This window comes from Artemia franciscana, chromosome 15, assembly GCF_032884065.1.
Source record: "Artemia franciscana chromosome 15, ASM3288406v1, whole genome shotgun sequence".
In the NCBI taxonomy this organism is placed as follows: domain Eukaryota; kingdom Metazoa; phylum Arthropoda; class Branchiopoda; order Anostraca; family Artemiidae; genus Artemia; species Artemia franciscana.
The window spans coordinates 15237155-15259013 of NC_088877.1; the positions used below are offsets into that span (position 1 = coordinate 15237155).

The following is a 21859-nucleotide window of genomic DNA, read 5'->3' on the forward strand; positions in this document are numbered from 1 at the left end:
ATCTGATGATTTATTTTAGTTTCTGTTATTTTCTATTCATTCGATTTACAATTTGAATTATTTTTGGATTTTATTTTTGCTCGTCTTAGATTTTAATGTAACATTATATTTTTCTTCGAAAAGTGACTTTTTTTTTTAACAAATAGCAGCTAAAGTCGAACGAAGACCAAGGGATAAAATGATGGAAGAATGTCAAGCTCAACATAACATAAATATTTCGTTTATTAGTTAATTTCTGTTTGGTCGGAGCGTTTCTCTGGGCGGAGTTATGTCATATAATTCAGTTCTTGTTTGAGACTATATATTAGGCCCTAGCTGCTTGTCCGCAATCAAAAGGAGAATTACTATCAGATAGTGAAAATGTATGTATTCTTAGCTTGTTATTTAACTCATGTTTCTTAAAAAGAGTGTTTTGATAGATAAGTAATCAGTGGGTTTCTACTGGCCAGTGAAATAGGTGTTTAACAAGTTTTAAACTGCTAATGCTGTTATGTGTTGGTTACACTAACTAATGTACAAAAAGAAAACAAATCTCTCTTTAAGTAAGAATTCAAAATAAAAAACACTTTTTTGTACAAATTTTCTCCCCGTGCACTTGAACTCAATATTTCCGAAGAATTCAGCCTTTTAACACATTACAGTGATAATAAAATCGTTTGGAGAGTTTATAGAATTTGAGCATGAGCCAAACTCTATTCCTCTATTTGCTCTTATACTATTTGTCAGTAATTATGGATTGTATTTCTATTTCCAACTTTTTGGTTGCACCAAATTTCAAGATTTCGAAGGATTTGGGAAAGATAATATACCATCCCCTCTTTTCCAATTTTGCTTTTTAGCAATTTATCAGGGCCTGAAGGAATTTGAAGAGTTCGGGTCTTATTCAATACTAGACATATTTTAACATATACTTTCACCGATCTAGAAGATCAAGGTCGGTCAAAATATATAATAGTTGCCTAAAATTTGTTTGAGCAACTAAAACCTCATTGTTCGTAAATTGAGATGTCATTCAATTTACTGTAGGTAGAAACGGGGTTTGACTCATAAGAAATCACGTTTTTAAGTTATTTATATTTTCGTTTTAGTTATTGGGCCTCCTTTGAAAAAACCTTTCTATAAGATAATATGGTATAATCCATGACCGTAGATTATGTTAATCAGTGGTGTCGTTGAGGGGGAGAGGCTATAGTGGGCAGTTGACCCCCCCCCCCAATAATTTGATGAAAAAATATTAAGTAGCTTCACAACTTTTGCTCGTTATAAGTCTTCACTTCGTTCTTTACTTTGAGCAGATGATTTTTTCTAATCAGTTCATCCTCGTTTTAATGAAAAAAAGCGCGAAAAACAGGGGGTCGATTACACTTCCTAATATGTTCGACAATTGTGTTCATACAAATATACCGCCTTTAAAACCTTATCAACAAGTAAATGGGTAAGCCTTGATAATGGGAAAATTAAGAAAATGTTCTACAGTTCTTTTCCGCCATGTTTGATCAGGTAGCCTATCAGGTTTCCTTGATAGGTAAGGGTCTTTTACTTTCTAAAATCTATCAGTTCAACATAAGGTTCTCTTGTTTTAAAACTGTCAAAAAAAAAGAAGATATGAATACACCTCTCTACATCCTCAAATAGGGAAGAAATGAAATAACTGAAAAACAAGAAATCATTGAAATCTAGGAATTATTTTCATTGAAAAACATTAAAAGAAATCACCAACAAAGAAAATAAGACTTAGTGCTCTTTTATAATAATATTCGTACTATAGCTAGATAGGTCAAATCGGTTGTACTTTAGTCATTGAAGTTATTAGGGGGTGGGATCAGCTCCAGGAATCATTTAGTTATTTAAATTTTCCAATTCCAATATCTAGATTAAAACTCCAATATAGGTTCTAATTCTCTTATTTTTAATTGAAACGCCTAGTGAGCGCTGATGAAGTCCCATTCTTTACGTTTTGGATTCAGATACTATCCCATATATGTAGAGCTGCCTCTATGTACAATACCATGCTGACTGATCACTATTTTCAAAAAAGCCCTAGCAGTTTCGATAATCCTAGAAATAAAATCCTTTTTGAAGAAACTTCCCTTATAAGCAATGATTTAGGCATAAAATTAAATAAGGATTCGGGGGAATTTTCACTTATTACCTTATATAAAAATTTAACTAAAAATGATTTAACTAACTATATTTAACAAGCGCTAAGAGCCAAGGTCGGAGGAGCCAAGAGCTCATATGGTGTGAGCTCTAGCAAAATTCTAAGAATCAATAGATTGTTTTAAAAGGAAAATCCGAGGCTTAATGCCGGTCTGGATTTAAAATAAGAGCTCTGAGTGACGAGATCCTTCTAAATATCAAAATTCATTAAGATCCGATCACCCACTCGCAAGTTAAAAATACCTCAATTTTTCTAATATCTCCTCTCCCTTCAGCCACCCAGACATTCAAATTGGGGAAAACGACTTTATCAAACTAATTTGTACCGCTCCCTGACATGCTTACCAATTTTCATCGTCCTAGCACGTCCAGAAGCACCAAACTCGCCAAAGCACTGAACCCCACCATCTAACTCCCCCAAAGAGAGCGGATCCAGTCCGGTTACGTCAGTCACGTATCTAAGACATTAATAAGCATTTTCCAAGATTTCTGGTTTCCCCCTCCAGCTCTCCCCAATGTTAACAGATCTAGTCGGGATTTGAAATAAGAGCTCTGAGAGATGAGTTCCTTCTAAATATCAAATTTATTTAAAATCCAGTCACCCGTTCTTAAGTTAAAAATACCTCAATTTTTCTAACTTTTCCAAATTAAAAAGCCCCAGCTCCCCCAAAGAGTACGGATCCGTACCAATTATTTCAATCTCGTATCTATAACTTATGCTTATTCTTCCATCAAGTTTCATCCGGATATCTCCACTCTAAGCGTTTTCCAAGATTTCCGGTTTCCAAGATTTCTGTTTCCCCCCTCTAACCCTCTATGTCCCCATATCCGATTCGAATTGAAAATGGAGTATCTGAGACATAAGATTCTTCTATATATCAAGTTTCTTTGAGATCCAATCACCCATTCGTAAGATACCTCGATTTCACGTTTTCCAAGAATTCCGGCTACCCCCTCCAACTCCCTTCAATGTCACCTGATCTGGTTGGGATTTAAAATGAGATTTTTAAAGCACAAGATCCTTCTAGATATCAAATTTCATTAAGATCTGATCACCCGTTCGTAAGTTACAAATACCTCATTTTTTCTAATTTTTCCGAATTACTCCCCCCCCCAACTCCACCAAAGAGAGCGTATCTGTTCCGGTTATGTCAGTCACCTGTCTTGGACTTGTGCTATTCTTTCCACCAAGTTTCATCCTGATCTCTCCACTTTAAGCGTTTTCCAAGATTTTCGGTCCCCCCCCCTGTAATAACACTGGACCCGGTCGGGAAAAAAAAAGAGATCTAAGTTTCGAGGTTGTTCTAAATATGTAATTTCATTAAGACATGATCACTCTTTTGCAAGTTGAAAATACTTCATTTTTTTTTTATTTTTAGAATTAACCCCCCCCCTCCCCAACTCCCCCAAAGCGAGCAGATCCGTTCCAATTATGTCAATCCCGTATCTAGGACTTGTGCTTATTTCTCCCACCAAGTTTCATCCCGATCCCTCCACTCTAAGCATTTTCCAAGAGTTTAGGTCTCCCCCCAACATCATCTTCACCGGATAAGGTTGAAATTTAATATAAGAGCTCTGAGACATGATATCCTTCTAAACATCAGATTTCATTAAGATCCGATCACTCCGCCGTAAGTTAAGAATACGTCATTTTTCTAATTTTTCAGAACTAACCATCCCCCCCACTTTCCCAAAGAGAGCGGATCCGTCCCGGTTATGTCAATCACGTATCTAGGACTTGTGCTTATTTTTCCCACCAAGTTTCATCCCGATCCCTCCACTCAAAGCGTTTTCCAAGATTTTAGGTTCCCCCCTCAATTCCTCCAATGTCACCGGATCCAGTCAAAATTTAAAATAAGAACTCTGAGACACGATATCCTTCCAAACTTGAAATTTCATTAAGATCCGATCATTCCATCGTAAGTTGAAAATACCTCATTTTTCTAATTTGTTCAGAATTAACCTCTCCCCCTCTTAACTCCCCCAAAGAGAGCGGATCTATACCTGTTATGTCAATCACGTATATAGGACTTGTGCTTATTTTCCCCGCCAAGTTTCATCCCGATCCCTCCACTCTAAGTGTTTTCCAAGATTTTAGGTTCCATCTCCCTCAATTCCTCCCAATGTCACGGGATACAGTCGGGATTTAAAATAAGAGCTCTGAGACACGATATCCTTCCAAACTTCAAACTTCATTAAGATCCGATCATTCCTTCGTAAGTAAAAAATACCTCATTTTTTTCTATTTTGTCCGAATTACCCCCCCCCCCCCCCCAGATGGTCAAATTGGAAAAACAAATATTTCTAATTTAATCTGTCCGGTCCCTGATACGTCTGCCAAGTTTCATCGTCCTAGCTTGCCTGGAAGTGCCTGAAGTAGCAAAACTGGGACGGACAGACAGACAAACCGACAGACCGACAGAATTTGCGATCGCTATTTGTCACTTGGTTAATACCAAGTGCCATAACAACCAGTAAAAAATTCCACTCTGGCTGCTAAAAAGGCAAGACCAGCCTTAAGAGCTTGTTTGTAAATGTTTTTTATTCCGTTTGGATAAATTGTCTTTTTTCACTTCGCTTGATATACGGGTCCTGGTTGGAGTTCCTTGAAGTAATGATGCTTTGAATGTTTTGAAAATGTTTTAGTTTTAAAGATTGTATTTTAATGTGAGTTCTCTTATGTTCGTTTTTTTTTTTCATTTGTTTAGCTGAAGACGGCCCTTAGATATAGGGTTGAAATATTCATTTAAAGTTGGGTTCCACTGTCTCATATAAAAAAAATTCCCTATTGTTCTGCTTGTTGTTTATGACGGAAAGGCAGTGTGGTCATCGTCAATATTTATTCTTAATCAAACATTGCTCAGCGAGTAATTTAATAATTCACATACTTTTCTCGAATACCTTAAATTAAAAATACTGTTGCTATTTCAAATGCATGTAAAATTTGCATGGGGATCCTCCTAGAAGAAAGTTTCTGCAGGAGAGAGGGGGGGGGGAAATTGGTCCGCATGATTTTTATATTGGGCCGCACGCTTCTTTGTTATTTTTAATTGTAAAAAATGAAAAAACAACTCAATTTTTTGGGTGCCATTTGCCACTTTATCACTGCCTGATAAAGTTAAATTTATAAAGAGCAATTAAATTTAAAATATAGTTAATAAATGGGCCAATAATTAGATCTCTATGACGCCCATGTATCCAGCCTAGCTTTTTAATTCCAGAAATATCACCTGAATTGCGCTTTTATGTATCTTGTGACAATTTATGATGGATTAATCGAGTTTAATATATAAAAAAAAGATAACATATACGAATTATCTTTTATGAGTCCTTAAACTGCTCTTTAAACTGTTTCATTACCACAATAGCGACAAAAAAAAAAATAAATACATAGGAGGGCATATCACTGCTAGGGCTTAAAAATTTTTCTGTATAAGGTTTCAACAATGATAATATAAAGGATGTACATTTTGATTTGCTAAAATGTCATTTTCAAATCACATGCAATTGAATGATGCGATGCACTGGCCTGTTGAAATAGTGCGTAAATTTTGCGAATTTTTTTTCCTATGATGGGCGCAGGAGTTGAAGGAAGTGTAAGGGGGGAATGCACTTTGATATTAACGGTAAAGCTGGCAAAGAATTCGAGCTAATTAAACTCACCATCACCCACCCGAAAGTGTTTACAGTAAACTACTATCGTCTGCATTAATTCATTGCTGACAACCTTAGTAAAAGCTATCTTTACTTTTAACCATTTGGTATATCTCCTCCCCATCAGGTGGAAGAGCTCATGCACTTGTAGTCCCAGGATCGGAAAAGCCTGGCTGCTACACATTCTGTAAATTATTTATTCAGAATAAGGACGTCCGTAGGCTCAGTGATGTAAGATGGCCAAACTTCCGGTTCCTTAACCATTCAAACAGTTCGTGGTAACGAACTGTAGTAAGGAGCGACCCGGCTCAATAGTAACCAAAACTCTAAAATAGGAATTTTGACACTATTGTATACATCAAAAGAATCAGATTTTTATGCTGATTTTAAATATATTAGTTTCATCAAATTTATTTTTTCCTATCAAAAGTTAAGAGCCTGAAAATATTTGCCTTTTTTGGAAAATAGGATGAAACACCCCTTAAACGTCATAGTATCTTAACACAAATCACACCATCCCATTTAGCATGTCAGAAAACTCTTCTTTAGAATTTTTAAGCTCCTATCTACAAAAATGTGGAGTTTTGTATTTTTTACCAGAAGACCAATCATGGGTGCGTGTTTATTTATTACTTTTTTCCCCAAGGGTGATCGTATCGACCCAGTGGCCCAAGAATGTCACAAAAGGGCTCATTCTAACGGAAATTATAAGTCCTAGAGCCCAAGAAACTGGAGAGCACATGGGCCCCCTCCCTCGCTATATTTTTCCCGAAGTCAACGGATGAAAATTTTGAGATAGCTATTTTCTTCAGCATAGTCAAAAAATCTAATAACTATGTCTTTGGGGACAGCTTAATCCCCCAAAGATCCCAGGAGAGGGGCTGCAAGTTACAAACGTTGACCATTGTTTAGATATAGTAATAGTGGGAAGTTTACGGACGTTTTCAGGGGGATTTTTTCTGGTTCGGGGGAGGGGGTTACTTGGGATGATATTTCCATGGAGAATTTATCTTGGGGGAAGAGAATTCTACGAAGGGGGTGCAGGATTTTCTAGCATTCTTTAAACAAAACAAGGAAAAAATAAATATGAAAAGGTGTTTTCAACTGGATGTAAGGAGCAGCATTAAAACTTAAAACGAACAGAAATCATTACGCATACGAGAAGGTTCATCTCCTCCTAAATACCTCGCTCTTTACGCTAAAGCATTTCTTGCAATTTTAACGATTTATTCTACGATCTCTGTGATTTAGGGGTCATTCTTCGTAAATTCTTCAAAGTTCGTAAAAATTTAAAAGTTCTAGTTGTCTTTTTAAATAACAAAAAAAAATTGGAGGGCAACTAGGCCTCTTCCAAAACCTCTTTTTTCTCAAAATTTTTCTAACAAAACCATGAGAAAGCCATTTAGCCAAAACAAAATTAATATGCAAATTTGGTTTTAATCAATCATGTGCGGAGAGCTCAAATCAAAACATGCATCAATTCAAAACGTTCAGAAATTAAATGAAAAAAACAAGTTTTTTCAACTAAAAGTAAGGAGCGAGATTAAAACTTAAAACAAACAGAAATTATTCCGTATATAAAAGGGGCTGTCCCTTCTTCAACGCCCTACTCTTTATGCTAAAGTTTGACTCTTTCTCACAACGGTACTTTTGAAAACAATGAGAGAGTTTTGCCTAAAGAGCAGGGTGCTTAGGAGGAGACAGCCCTTTTAATATATTCTCACATCAAAGTTGATTGCTGGAAAAGCTGATTTTTACAGAAAAAATAAAACAAAAACTTTTTCAACTTCAAGTAAGGAGCGACATTAAAGCTTAAAACGAACTGTAATTACTCCGTATATGAAAGGGGACTTTTCTCTCCTCAACGCCCCACTCTTTACACTAAAGTTTTTTTATTGTTTTAAAAATTATAGTTGTGAGAAAGGGTCTAACCTCCTTTTATTGATTTTTTCTTTTGATATTTGATATTTCAATTGAATTTTTCCTTTTTTATATTATATCTGATATTTTATATTGATATTTCCTTTGGTTGATTCTGAAAAGTTAGACCTTTATTGGAGACAGCAAACGCACCCAAGGGCACCCGCAGATAATTTAATCAGGGGGAAGGGTCTAGAATAAAGGAAACTCATATTCAAACCAGATTATTAGATTTTAGAAGAAAATCCGATGTATTTATTCGTGATTAACCCTCTTTTGGATGTTCTTATTCTTTTTCTGTAACTATGTGAACTATTTTATTTACTAATAATTAGGATTTTTAATTTCAAATTCGAAACAGATACATGTTTGGAATCCCCAAAAGGCTGATTCTTCGAATTACTGTTATCAATTTCTAGGTTAATTTCCTTTTTTTATTGATAAGGATCGTTATATACCTTTTTATATACTTTGAAGAATTTGATTTTTTTTTTCCTCCTACTTTGTCGTGTAAAAAAAACTAAAGGGCCATTAAATCAAACAGTTCGTGGTAACGAACTGTAGTAAGGAGCGATCCGGCTCAATAGTAACCAAAACTCTAAAAAATTGAATTTTGATATCAATAGCTACATCAAAAGAATCGCATTTTAATGCTAATTTTAAATATATAAGTTTCATCAAGTTTAGTCTTACCCATCAAAAGTTACGAGCCTGAGAAAATTTGCCTTATTTAGGAAAATAGGGGGAAACACCCCCTAAAAGTCGTAGGATCTTAACGAAAATGACACCATCATATTCAGCGTCTCAGAGAACCCTACTGTAGAAGTTTCAAGCTCCTATCTACAAAAATGTTGAATTTTGTATTTTTTGCCAGAAGACAAATCACGGGTGCGTGTTTATTTGTTTGTTTGTTTTTTTTTTCCCCCAGGGGTCATCGTATCGACCAAGTGGTCCTAGAATGTCACAAGAGGGCTCATTCTAACGGAAATGAAAAGTTCTAGTGGCTTTTTTAAGTGACCAAAAAAATTGGAGGGCATCTAGGCCCCCTCCCACGCTCATTTTTTTTTAAAGTCAACGGATCAAAATTTTGAGATAGCCATTTTCTTCAGCATAGTCAAAAACCATAAAAACTATGTCTTTGGGATGACTTACTCCCCCAGAGTCCCTGGGGGAGGGGCTACAAGTTACAAAATTTGACCAGTGCTTACATATAGTAATGGTTATTGGGAAGTGTGTAGGCGTTTTCAGTAGGATTTTTTGGTTGGGGGAGGGGTTGAGAATAGGGGGATAGGCTGGGGGAGCTTTCCATCAAGGAATTTGTCATGGTAGAAGAAAATTCCCATGAAGGGAGCGCAGGATTTACTAGCATTATTAAAAAAAAAAACAATGAAAAAAGAAATATGAAAAAGTTTTTTTTCAGCTGGAAGTAAAGAGCAGCATTAAAACTTAAAACGAACGGAAATTATTACCCATATGAGGAGCTCACCTCCTCCTAATACCCCGATCTTTACGCTAAAGTATTTTTAGTAATTTCAACTATTTATTTTACGGCTTTGGTGATTCAGGGGTCATTCTTAATGAATTGGGACAAAATCTAAGCTTTAGTGTAAAGAGCGAGGTACTGACGAGGGGGCGAACCCCTCATATATGTAATAAAAACATGAAAATACAAAACTTCTTTACGTAAGCTAATTTATAAGTTACGTATATCTTTTACTAAAAAAAAGATTCGTAAAAAATTAAAAGTTCTAGTTGCCTTTATCTTAATTAACCAAAAAATCGGAGGGCAACTAGGCTTCCTCCCCCGCTCTTTTTTCTCAAAGTCATTCAATCAAAATTATGAGAAAGTCATTTAGCAAAAAAAAAAATAATAAATATGCAAATTTCGTTTTAATTATTCCTCTGCGGAGAGCCAAAATTAAAACATGCATTGATTGAAAAACGTTCAGAAATTAAATAAAAAAAAACAAGTTTTTTTTAACTGAAATTAAGAAGCAAAATTAAAACTTAAAACGAACAGAAATTACTTCGTATATGAAAGGGGCTGCTTCCTCACCTACATCCCGCTCTTTACGCTAAAGTTTTTTACTGTTTTAAAAAGAAGAGTTGAAAGAAAGAGTCAAACTTTAGCGTCAAGAGCGGGATGTTGGTGAGGAAGCAGCCCCTTTCATATACGAAGTAATTTCTGTTCGTTTTAAGTTTTAATTTTGCTCCTTACTTTCAGTTAAAAAAAACTTGTTTTTTTTTATTTAATCACAAAATAGAACTCGTTTTGCTTCTAAGAAGGGTCAAAACCTATTGGCAGGCAGCTGGCCACGGACCAACACACATTTTTCCATGGTATTTTCGACTCTACTGTTTTTTTCTCGTAAGTACTTTATGGCCCCAGATTTCTGCTCATGAACCCACCCCAAGAAAAGAATGTTCTTTTAGCAGTAGAAATACTCTTAAATAGCAATCAGAAAACAAATGAAAAAATTAACACTCTCGATCAATTAAATCTAAACAGATTTCACACCGTCTTAAAATAAATGGGCACCGGCTGGCCCCACTAAAAATTTGGAATTATAGAGTAATTATAATGAAACCAAAGTAAAGAATAGGAAAAAAACAAGGAAAAAATGTGTGTTTCCCAATTGTTGGGTGCCTCCCATCAGATTCTGACCCTTAATAAGGAAAATATAAGTTCTAGTTGGTGACTGAGTGAGCCCTTTGCAGTTTTCCACAAGCATTTTTTCTTTATTATTTGGATGGAGTAGCATAAAAAAAAGAAAAAAAAATCTATCAAAATCTTCAAAGTTGTGAATGGTAGGTAACTAACGATCCTTGTCAATAACAAAGGTATAAAAACCTAAAAATTGATAACATTCAATCAAAGAGTCAGCTTTTTATGGTGATCCTAAATATATGTTTGTTTACTAGTAATTAGTGCAGTTATTAGCACACAAGAAAGTTCGTATAATTTCAGAAAACGAGAGTAAAGCAAATTAATAAGGAGCGTTTTCGTAAAACTATGCCGTCAACTTTTGCTTGTATTATATGAATACCCAGGAGCTGATATATGAAGCCACTATAATCAGAAATGTTTCACCCAAACGGAAGTTTTGGGAATTTCTGTATTTTCCCCTGGACGGATACGTTTTCTGTGTTTTATTATTATTTATATATTTTCAGGAGTGATTGTAAATATCTAGTTGTCACTTTGAAAAAGACTTAATTTTTTACAACTATGAACCAAAAAAGTGTCGAATATATTGGTTTTTGTATCTCAAAATTAGGTTAATAATATTGAATAAAAAAAATTATTTGAATTTCTGTATCTTAGTTTGAATTTTTTGCTTTGAACAAACTACTTTGATAATGCGTTACTTTTTATAAACACAGAATCTAAATGCATTAAATATTTTAGTATTTGATAACAAAGTTCAAATCTGTTGATATTGTTAAAAAAAATATCCATCCAACCCTTTGCATTGCTCAACACAACTGAAAGCTGGGAGTTTATATCCTAGTTTTTTCAAGTAGGCTATTGCTTTGTGTAATTTCTCTAATGACCTACTTTTTTCATTTTTAAGTAATTTTACTTTAATTAATATACTTTTAGAAAAAAGTTTGTCTCTAAGCTTCATTAAATAAAAAAAAAAAAAAATTCAACTGAAAGTAAGGAGCAACACTGAAATTTCAAACAAACAGAAATTGTTAGGCATATGAGGAGACTTGCCCCCTTCTCAACACCTTGCTCTTAACGCTACAGTTTTTTGGTACTTTAAAGAAGTTACTCATTGTTTTAATTAAACGGCCCTTTTGTTTCAGGAGCCGTTTTTACAGAATTGGGAGAGAATTGTGGAAAGAGCGAGGTGTTGAGGAGGGGGATACCCCCTCACATAAAAATTAATTTATTTTCGTTTTAATGTTGTTCCTGTCATTCAGTTGAGAAAAATTGTTTGTTTATTTATTTAATTTTTGATCGTTTTTTAAATAACGCCAGGAAACCTGGCTTCACCTCCAAGGAAAAATGCCCCAAATTCCTATCCTCTGGACAATTCAATCCTGGGGAAGATTTACCCCAGACACTTACCTTTAGCGTCTTCACATGCAAAAATGGAATCGATAAAGAGAAAGCAGAAAAAGAAAGACATATAAAAAAAAATTGTGTAGGAATTCTGGCAAATTCACCCAGTGTAAAATTTCCTTTGAATAGTTCACCCCCTGGAAACTTCCCACTACATTGAAAATTACCCTTGTGCGACCTCCCAGCAGAATATTCAGCCCCCTCCCCACGCGAAAAATGTATGCATATTTCCCAATAAAACAATAGGCAAATTTTATAGCTTAAAAACTTTTCCCCAGGGGCTGTAGGGGGTCATTTTATCTCCAAAGACATAGTTATTGGGCCTTTCGAGTATAATGAACAAAAAAACTTGCTCGAAATTTTGATTGGATCATTTGGGGAAAAAGTAGCGTGGAATGGGGCCTAGTTGCCCTTTAATTTTTTGGTCACTGAAAAATGACACAAAAGCTTTTCATTTGTGTTAGAATGAACCCTGCAACGAACTTCGAGGCCCACTGGGTTGATATGATCACCCCTGGGAGAAAAACAAATAAACACTTATCCGTAATCTTACTTCTGGCAAAAATTACTTTTGTAGATATGAGCTTGGAACCTCTACAGTAGGATTCTTTGATACGCTGAATCTGATACACAGAAACTTTGAGAGAGTTTTTGCCACTTTTTTCAAACGTCAGACAATTTCTCTCAGGCTCGTAGCTTTTGATGAGTATGACTTAACTTAGTGAAACTTATCTATTTGAAATCAGCATAATAAGCCAATTCTTTTGATGCGTTTAATGGTATCAAAATTCCGTTTTTTAGAGTTCGGTTACTATTAAGCCGGGTCGCCTCTTACTTACATGCAGGCAGGAGGATTTGTGAGTATCTCTAGTTCTTCTGTAAACTATTCTAAGGCATAGAAAATTGCATAAAGACAAGTCTACAAGTGTTATAATATACGGAAGCAATAAGTCTTTTTGTAATTTTGGCAAAGTTCCCTTTGCCAGGAATCCTTGACGTTTAAAATTTCCTGTATTTTGTTTCATTTTGCATGCAATTTTATTGCTTTTTTATTTGAGTTTTTCCCTAAAAGTATTTAAAAATAAACTTCTCCTACGAAAAAAATATTCTGAAAGATATTCCCTGTACTCTACCACCACTGCTATTTTGGCGTCTCCCCTTCCCATGGAAAATTTTCTACCGGCGCCCTTGATGAAATAGGCAACTCTTAGAATACAATATTGATCCTCCCACAAACGCAAGTAATTCCACTTGAAAGCTAAAAGTTTCTCCTTAATAGTCTGAGCGCCAGATTCTGTATCGTGCACCCACCCATGCCGGAAGGTACAGAAATACTGAGGACGGATCCTAGGGTAGTCGACCATGTTGAAAACGAATATCGTAGGTAGCGCATTTTCGCCGTTGGGGCGTTTCTGAGATATAGGCCAAAAACGCCAAATTTAGCTTATAACTAAGTGTGACGATTCAGGATTTTTTTGCGACTTATTGGGATGAGAAATCTGGCGTAATGTTATATCAATCGAAAGAAGAGATCTAGATCTACAAGAATATGATTTTTAAATTAAAAAAACCAAACACTATTCTTTTTCTCTATTTACTGCAGTTTCAAAACAAGTGCTGTAAAATTCAACAAATATCTCAAAGAAAGGCTAAAAACTCGAAATTTCTTCAAGGTAATAATTTTTTTTTTCCTATTCGAAAAGAAAGTGCATTGGATTCCGTACAATTTGAGCTAAAAACATATAAACTATTTTTATTTTTAAAAGGTCTGCGATTTTTTTTTGTAGTGTCACTGAAATGATCACTAGCCGTATCGTGAAAAGGGACATAATATTTTTTTTTCAAAGGGTAGGAATACTTCAAACTTCCTAAAAGTTTAAAATTTTTAACTTTTACTTAAAAATAAAACTAGATTTAAAAAAAATGTTGACTAAAAAAAGTGTTTTTTTTTTTTTTTTTCTTAGAATGGACGAATATGTTTTCTGGTGTACAAAGGCGTCTGCAATTACCTTTTAGGGACCTGATTTGCCAGTAATACGACTGAGCTATTTACTACATAAAAGAATTCTGCTTCACAGATGGATTCAATCGGCGCATTGGAGTTGTCTTACTCGGCCTGCCCGTAAAATTAGGTAATAGTAACTGATTAGGGACCTGTTGTAATTAAAAGTAAAAGGTATTAAATAAAACTTTCACAAATATTCCTCATTTATTCTTCGAGAATTCAGATGGGGCAAGGTCAGACTCCCTGCATGCCCTCCTCGTTCCGCGACAGGAGCATAAGCTGCAGCATCCTTTCATTTTTGAGCAGCTACAGTCTTTCCTGCATCTTCCACTTTTGCATCTGCAGTAAGATTACAGGCTTGATGCTTCTTTACAGTTTGAGACGACCGCATCTACTCCCCCTTCAGCCACCTTCCATCCAAGGAGAAGTGGATCTGGAATGCTCATCCGAGCCTGTAATAACGACGAGATTATCTATGTAGCGAATAAGGCTCTACGTATGCATGGCTCTAAGGTGTTGTCAGAAGGTGGAAGTCTTTTCAAATCTTGTTTTTGGCACCGAACATAAGCCCTTAAACTGGCCAGTGAATTGAATCCGGCCTGTTTACCGTATTGTTTACAATGACCAGGAACTTTGATAGGTCGTAAAATTCTCTAAACGCGTCGACTGAAAGCTTCCCTTCTGCATCCTTGACCTGCTCCGTCACAGACACCATTTTTGAGGCATAAGTTGGAGACACCGCAATGTTTAAGAAAGAAGCTTTCCCGACGCCGAAGAAAAAGTGCGTTGTGTCACAACCTGGCAGACAGTGCACGAACGGTAACATAATCTGCTCGTCTTTGGACAAGTGGACTCTATCAGCCGGCTCGTGTACTGGGATAATGTAAGTTGGGAACTTCAATAAAAGTTTGTTCAGTCCTTCAGCTTGAAGCTCTTCAAAAAAATGAACACAGGCTACTGCCACGTCTGTGTCGTCGGCATGCAAAACGATGCTACGATGCTACAAGCGTAACGGCTAGCGTACATGACATGTGTCATAAGGGGTTGGTCAGCCTCTTCGTGGCTGGAGGACAAGCATTCCTCGTAGTAACAGTGTTCTGGTAAAGTTGGACTGCAGCCACGCTTGACCACTTTAATCTCTCCTTGAACCCACCTGAGAGAAAAAGGTTGAGTGCGTTCGGAAGCTGGTCACTTATCTGCTCCAAGGTTTCACACAAAATTTCGAGGAGCCGGCTTTTAGACGCTGACCTTGCAAGTAAGGCATCCCATTCTTCAATTGTGCTAAGAGCGGAAATCTGGAGCTTTTCCCCTTTCCCTCGTTGGAGTCTGCATGCTGATTTCAAGGAGATCAACTCTCCGGTGTCCGTGAGCTTCCCAAACAGCCCGTTGTACCGATGTGCGACAATGTGAACTTCAGGAATACCCACTGGAAGATAATTCAGCAATGATAGAAGCGATCTTTCTGCGAAGGATTTCACTGTTTCAAACCTGGTAGGCCGATATGACCTTATCTTGGACATTAGGTCAATGATGTGTACTGTAGCTGATGTTGTTTCTTTGGATTTCACAGTGGCCGGCAAAGATGAAAGTCCTCCTTTTTTCTTAGCCAGTTCAACAGCACAGCTTTGTTCCCCGCCCTCATTTTTTAGCCAGAGGATGTCTTGGTTGATTGTTGCGGAAGATGTTCAAAAATGGATGGAGGAAAAAGGAGAATCTATTTTGTGAGGATCTTTGCAACGGCTTTCTCCTTTTCTTCGCCGTAGCTCAACTGAGCAGTAATTATTCTCTTCAAGACTGTTACTTCAGAGCTCAGGAGATCGGTTTTGGGGACACCATTCACTTTCTGAGTTTTTTTCTCTGAAGGGAAAATTCCAAGTACAACCTTTTTCAAATCGTCTTTCCTGTTGCACAGAAAGTCCTCAATCCTTTTGTGGCTACGCAAGTAATATCAGAAACATTCTTCTCATCGTCCACAACTTCTGACGTCACAATATTCACTAGGTCGAAGTCCACTCTGCTGAACGGATTGCCACATGTAGTGAAAATGTCTCGAACTCTATCTCGTGAAAGTTGTAATCGCGTCGTCGTCGACTGATTGTCTTCGTGATATTTCAAATTCTCTGTGGATACGTTGACTCCTTGCAGGAAACCATTGCTGATGGCAGCGGAAATCGGTAAGGTAAGAATCCAAGCTTCAGTCTGTCTCTCATCCATTTGTTCTCCTATTATTCCGGCCGTCGTCTTTGCATCCTTGTTCACTGTACGTTCCAGTATCTGATCGGAACAGGTGGCCGTAAGCCTGGTGTGCGTTCTCTTCACTGCGAAGTATCCTTTCATGAGCCTTCTGTGTACATCAGAAAAGGTTTGTGGTAAACGTCGCATGTCATATAAGTACTGTATGATACATCTTGTATACTGAGGAAGGTCAGCCACCACCAAGTATGGCAACATCCGAGCAGTTGCTCTCAAATGAGACTCCCAGTCACAGTCTCGTTCAGTATGATTGAATTGCATCGCTATTTCAAGTATTTCGAAGAACTAACTTCAGAAAGCAAACGTGGGTGACGCATTTCGAGGGGTTTCGAAGGCATTCATTATGGGAGCCAAAGTGATTAAGGTATCGTTTGCCTTCTGAAGTGCAATTTGCGCGTTAGCACAGTTTGCCAATGAAGTCCTGAATAACTCAATGGCACTACCCAGCTGGTTCAGACGGGATAAGTCTTCTTGTGCCTCGGAGTAATACTCTTCCAAGGACTCCCAGTAGAGGGCTAGCAAGACCTCGTACAGTATGAAGTAGGTAATGATATCTTGGTAGTAGGATTTCCCTTGAAATACCTTTTCGCATGTACCAGGTAGCAGCAGCTTTGCCTGCACTATAATCTCTTTGAGTCCGGAGCTGTCCATTATCTTACCAACTGCCTTGAGTTAGTTGAGCAGGATGTGGAAGCCTCCCATCCGTAGAATTATGTTTTTGAAGTCATCCGGGTATTTAATTTTCACTCCCTGTGCTAGCTGATAAATGAAGAGATCTTGCGTGACCACCGTATCGTCACATCCAACAGCTTTACTTATCGCCGTGAACGTTCGCAGAGATTTTTCGCCTGTTGCATGGTTGTTTGGTGCTTCATGAAGCAAAAGCAAGATATTAGACTAAATATTGACAAATCAATTTCAAATCACAGATGTTCCATTTGACAAGCATTTTCACTAGAACTTGAAGTTCCAATACTAAATCTGATTGATCAATGTAACATGCCTTTTATCAGTCCTTATAAATCTAAATTAGTCAGTATCACCTAGTTTCTTGTGATATTTAATTTTGTAAATTACTTTCATTAAGTCTCTTACTTCTGCAAAAAAAAATTACACTCATTTTTCCAGCCAACTTTACAACACCAAAAGTGCTTTCGATTTCTTTAAAAATTGTTTTTTGATCTTCCAAATTTGTGTCATATTCTTCATTATAATCCATCAGCAAATCAGTATTTGCGTCAAAATCACATGTTGAATCAACCTGAAGTAACTGTTTTTTTTTGTTTTTTTTTATCTTGGCCTACCTGACTCACTTTTTTTTTTCATCTTCTGCTTATCAATTTCTTCTGCTTAGCTTATCAATCAACTTCCCGCTAGGTAGCAGGTTACTAAACAAAATTCATATTATTGGGTACACTCGCTAAAAAAGTTGCAGACTCCCCGGATATAATAACTTAAACTTTTTTTCTTAGCTCAGTGTGTTTGGAATTAAACGGGCTTTCTTTTTTAATTTACAAAAAAAATACTTTATCTTGAAAAAATTTCGAGTTTTTAGCTTTTCTGTTAGAAATTTGCTGACAAAAATCTAACTTTTTTTTAAACTGCAGTAAAAAGTGGACTATTTTTCATTTTTTTTACAAACAAAAATCATATTCGTGTTGCCCCAAATCTCTTCTTTCTATTGATGTGAGAGTACGCTGGATTTGACCAATCATCTCTAAAAAAAATTTAGAATCATCGAACCCCATTATTGGCTAAATTTGGTGTTTTTGGCCTATATCTTAGAAACGCCCCAACGGCGAACATGCGCCCTACGATATTCGTCATCAGCATGGTTGACTACCAGGGGATCCACCCTTCACATTTTTGTACCTTCCGACATGGGTACTAATCGAATTAAGCGAGGTACAGAATCTGGCACTCTGACTATAAGCTCTTAACCTTTCTCTGCTGAAAGTTGGCCTGCATCTTCTGATATTTACTCAGTAAATAGGAAGTAGACAGAATCCCCAATAATCACTTTCCGGCTATTTGGTGCGGTAACAAGCAAAGACATTAATTTATTTTGGTTCCTTGCGTTCAACGCTCGTCCACGATTGGTTAGAGAACTGCAAAGAGGCAGTTTTTTGGAAGCAATCAAAATAGGATTTTTATTATTTGTTTTAGTCTGATTTAAAAACTAAATCAAAAAGTTTAATGTAATGGCAGGTGTCGTAATTGGGTTATTGTGCTTTCATTTTTCCTTGTTACATGCTAAGGTTGAGCTAATGAGATATACACCTATATTCTCTTAGGGTAAAACCCTCCGTACTGAGTTACATATACCTTGACGAAGAAGGTAACTAAAAGTTTGATATTGTGCATTTAAGATATTATCCCTGTAAGTATTTTTCTTCTGTTCGACTATACCCATAATAATTCCTGTCTCTGGACTAGCTCCCTGTTTAACAGCCCAAGGTGCCTGCTAGGTCATATTAGATTGAGGTAGAACCAACGCAGAGGGATTCTGAGGGCAAATTTTACCCTAGGAAAACCATGCAATAAGGCTAGCCTGCAGTTTTAACGTTTATAGCCATTCATGGTAAAGCTTTACTTTCGTCACAAGGTTTCGAAAATAAGTATTACTGCATATAGCAAGATTCTCATGATCGGATATTGTTTCTTTGTCATTATTACAGAAACACATCTGTTTTTCAGCTTTCTAGAATCCTCCCCAACGAGACTAAAATGTGTTAAGTGGGCAGGGTTTTGAAGCCAAGGGTAATGTTGGGCTTGGGCAATGACATAAAAACAATATGCAGTCATCAGAATCTAGCTATGTGTAGTAATTCATGAAAAAAACTCACAAAAAAATAAAATATCCTCTCATCAAACTTTTACAGAAACTTGCCCTTGACTAACCGCAATTTCTGGGAAAAATAGGGTTGCAATGATGAAAGATCATGACAATAGCAAACAAGGCTTAACCAATCAGACCTCGCCCCGCTGCCCGCGGGGCTCATGGACTAATACGCTTCGCTCTATAGACAATGTTACCTGTAAGCAAAATCTGACGTTGCACTGCCTACCTTTCGTAATATTTAACTAATCGCTCTGATTCGCCGGTTCAAATCAAACAGTTCGTGGTAACGAACTGTAGTAAGGAGCGACCCGGATCAATAGTAGCCAAAACTCTAAAAAATGGAATTTTGATACCAATAGCTACATAAAAAAAAATTGCATTTTAATGCTGATTTCAAATATATAACTTTCATCAAGATTAGTCTGACCTATCAAAAGTTAAGAGCCTGAGAATATTTGCCCCATTTTAGAAAATAGGGGAAAACCCCCCCTAAAAGTCATAGAATCTTAACGAAAATCATACCATCAGATTCAGCGTATCAGAGAACCTCATTGTAGAAGTTTCAAGCTCCTATCTACAAAAATGTGGAATTTCGCATTTTTTGCCAGAAGACAAATCACGGATGCTTGTTTATTTGTTTTTTTGTTTGTTTGTTTTTTTTCCAGGGGTGATAGTATCGACCTAGTCGTCCTAGAATGTCGCAGTAGGGCTCATTCTAACGAAAATTAAAAGTTCTAGTGCCCTTTTTCAGTGACCAAAAAAATTGGAGGGCACCTAGGCCCCCTCCCACGCTCATTTTTTCCCAAAAGTCACTGGATCAAAATTCTGAGATAGCCATTTTATTCGCCATAGTCATAAAAAACCTAATAACTATGTCTTTGGGGACTACTTACTACCCCGCAGTCTCCCTGGGAGGGGTTGCAAGTTACAAACTTTGACCTGTGTTTACATATAGTAATGGTTACTGGGAAGTGTACAGACGTTTTCAGGGTTTTTTTTGGTTTGGGAGGGAGAGTTGAGGTGGGAGGTGGGGGGGGGAGGGTTACGTGGGAGGATCTTTCCATGGAAAAACTTCTAATGGGGGAAGAAACTTTCAATGAATGGGGCGCAGGATTTTCTTTCATTATTTAAAAAAAAAACAAGGAAAAAATAAATATGAGAAGTTTTTTCTACTGAAAGTGAGGAGCAGCATTAAAACTTACAACGAGGAGAAATTATTACACATATGATGGGTTTACCTCCTCGTAATACCTCGCTCTTTACGCGAAAGTATTTTTAGTAATTTCAACTATTTATTCTACGGCCTTTGTGATTCAAGGGTCATTCTTAAGGAATTGGGACAGAATTTAAGCTTTAGTGTAAAGAGCGAGGTATCGACGAGGGGTGAACTCCCTCATATACGCAATAAAAATATACGAATATAGAAGTTCTTTACGTAAGTTAATTCGTAAATTACGTATATTTTTTACTCATGAAAATGTTCGTAAAACAATTAAAAGTACTAGTTGCCTTTTTAAGTAATCAAAAATTAGAGGGCAGCTAGGCTTCCTCCCTCTCTCATTTTTTCTCAAAATCTTCCGATTAAAACTATGAGAAAGCCATTTAGCCAAAAAGAAAATTAATATGCATATTTCGTTTTAATTTTTTATGTGCGGAGAGCCAAGATCAAAACATGCATGAATTAAAAAACGTCCAGAAATTAAATAAAAAAAAACAAGTTTTTTAAATGAAAGTAAGGAGCGACATTAAAACTTAAAACGAACAGAAATTACTCCGTATATGAAAGGGGCTTTTTTTCCTCAACGCCCCGCTCTTTACGCTAAAGTTTTTTATTGGTTTAAAAAGTAGAGTTGCGAGAAAGAATCAAACTTTAGCGCAAGGAGCGGGGTGTCGAGGAGGAAAAGCCCCTTTCATCTAAGGAGTAATTTCTGTTCGTTTTAAGTTTTAATGTCGCTCCTTACTTTCATTTTATAAAAAACTTGTTTTTTTTAATTTCGTCACAGGCCAATGTCATAACAGCTACTATTGCAATTGTTCAGAAACAGCTGGCTAATTTAAACTCGAAAGTGAGAGTGAACCCTCTTGGATATTAGCATTAATGGAAGCGTGAGTTTTTTTTAATTATCTTTTGACTTCCTACTATACAGAAATCACCAGTGATGACTGGAATTAGTATTTAAAATATAATTTCATAGTTTAGACAAAAACATAGTTGAACTTGTGACGAAAGTAAATTTTTAACGCCATTCATTTTCAAACAAAGTTTTTCAGTTGAAACTTATCAAACAGTTCGTGGTAACAAAATGTAAGTAAGGAGTTACCCTGCTAGTAACCGAAACTCTAAAAAACGGAATTTTCATACCAATAGATACATTTGGAAATCGTGTTTTTATACTGATTTTAAATTTATAAGTTTCATCAAGTCTACCCATCAAAAGTTAGGAGCCTGAGAAAATTTAACTCATTTTAAGAAATAGGGAAGCACCCCCTAGAAAGCATAGAATCTTAATGAAAATCACACCGTTATATTCAGCGTATCAGAGAACCCTACTATAGAAGTTTCAAGCTTTTATCTGTACAAATGTGGAATTTTGTGGTTTTTGCCAGAAGAATGATCAAGGATGCGTGTTTATTTGTTGTTTTTTTCTTTTAATCTTTTCCCAGGGGTAATTGTATCGACCCAATGGTCCTAGAATTTCGTGACAGGGCTCATTCAAACGGAAATTAAAATTTCTAGTGACCTATGGAAGCAATCCAAAATTGGAGGGAAACCAGCCCCCCTCCCCCTTACATTTTTTTCAAAGCCACCGGATCAAAATTTTGAGATAGCCATTTTATTCAGCATAGTCGAAATATTTAGTAACTATGTCTTTGAGGACGACTTAATTCCCCAGAGTCCCTAGGGAAAAGGCAGTAAGTTACGAACTTTGCCCGTTATTTACACATAGCCTTG

General features: G+C 36.5%; 1 protein-coding gene across 2 annotated transcripts in view; it reads left to right on the top strand.

Moving 5' to 3' along the window:
* Nucleotides 1-327: 327 nt before the first annotated feature.
* Nucleotides 328-21859, top strand: part of LOC136036090 (uncharacterized) — a 39782-nt gene continuing 18250 nt past the window's right edge. Inside the window, exon 1 of one of the 2 annotated variants that reach the window (XM_065718080.1) lies at nucleotides 328-362. The gene's annotated coding sequence lies outside the window, so the exon portion shown is untranslated. Of the gene's footprint in view, nucleotides 363-20909; nucleotides 21013-21859 lie in introns of those variants that run through there. The other variant, XM_065718081.1, reaches the window with a different exon arrangement.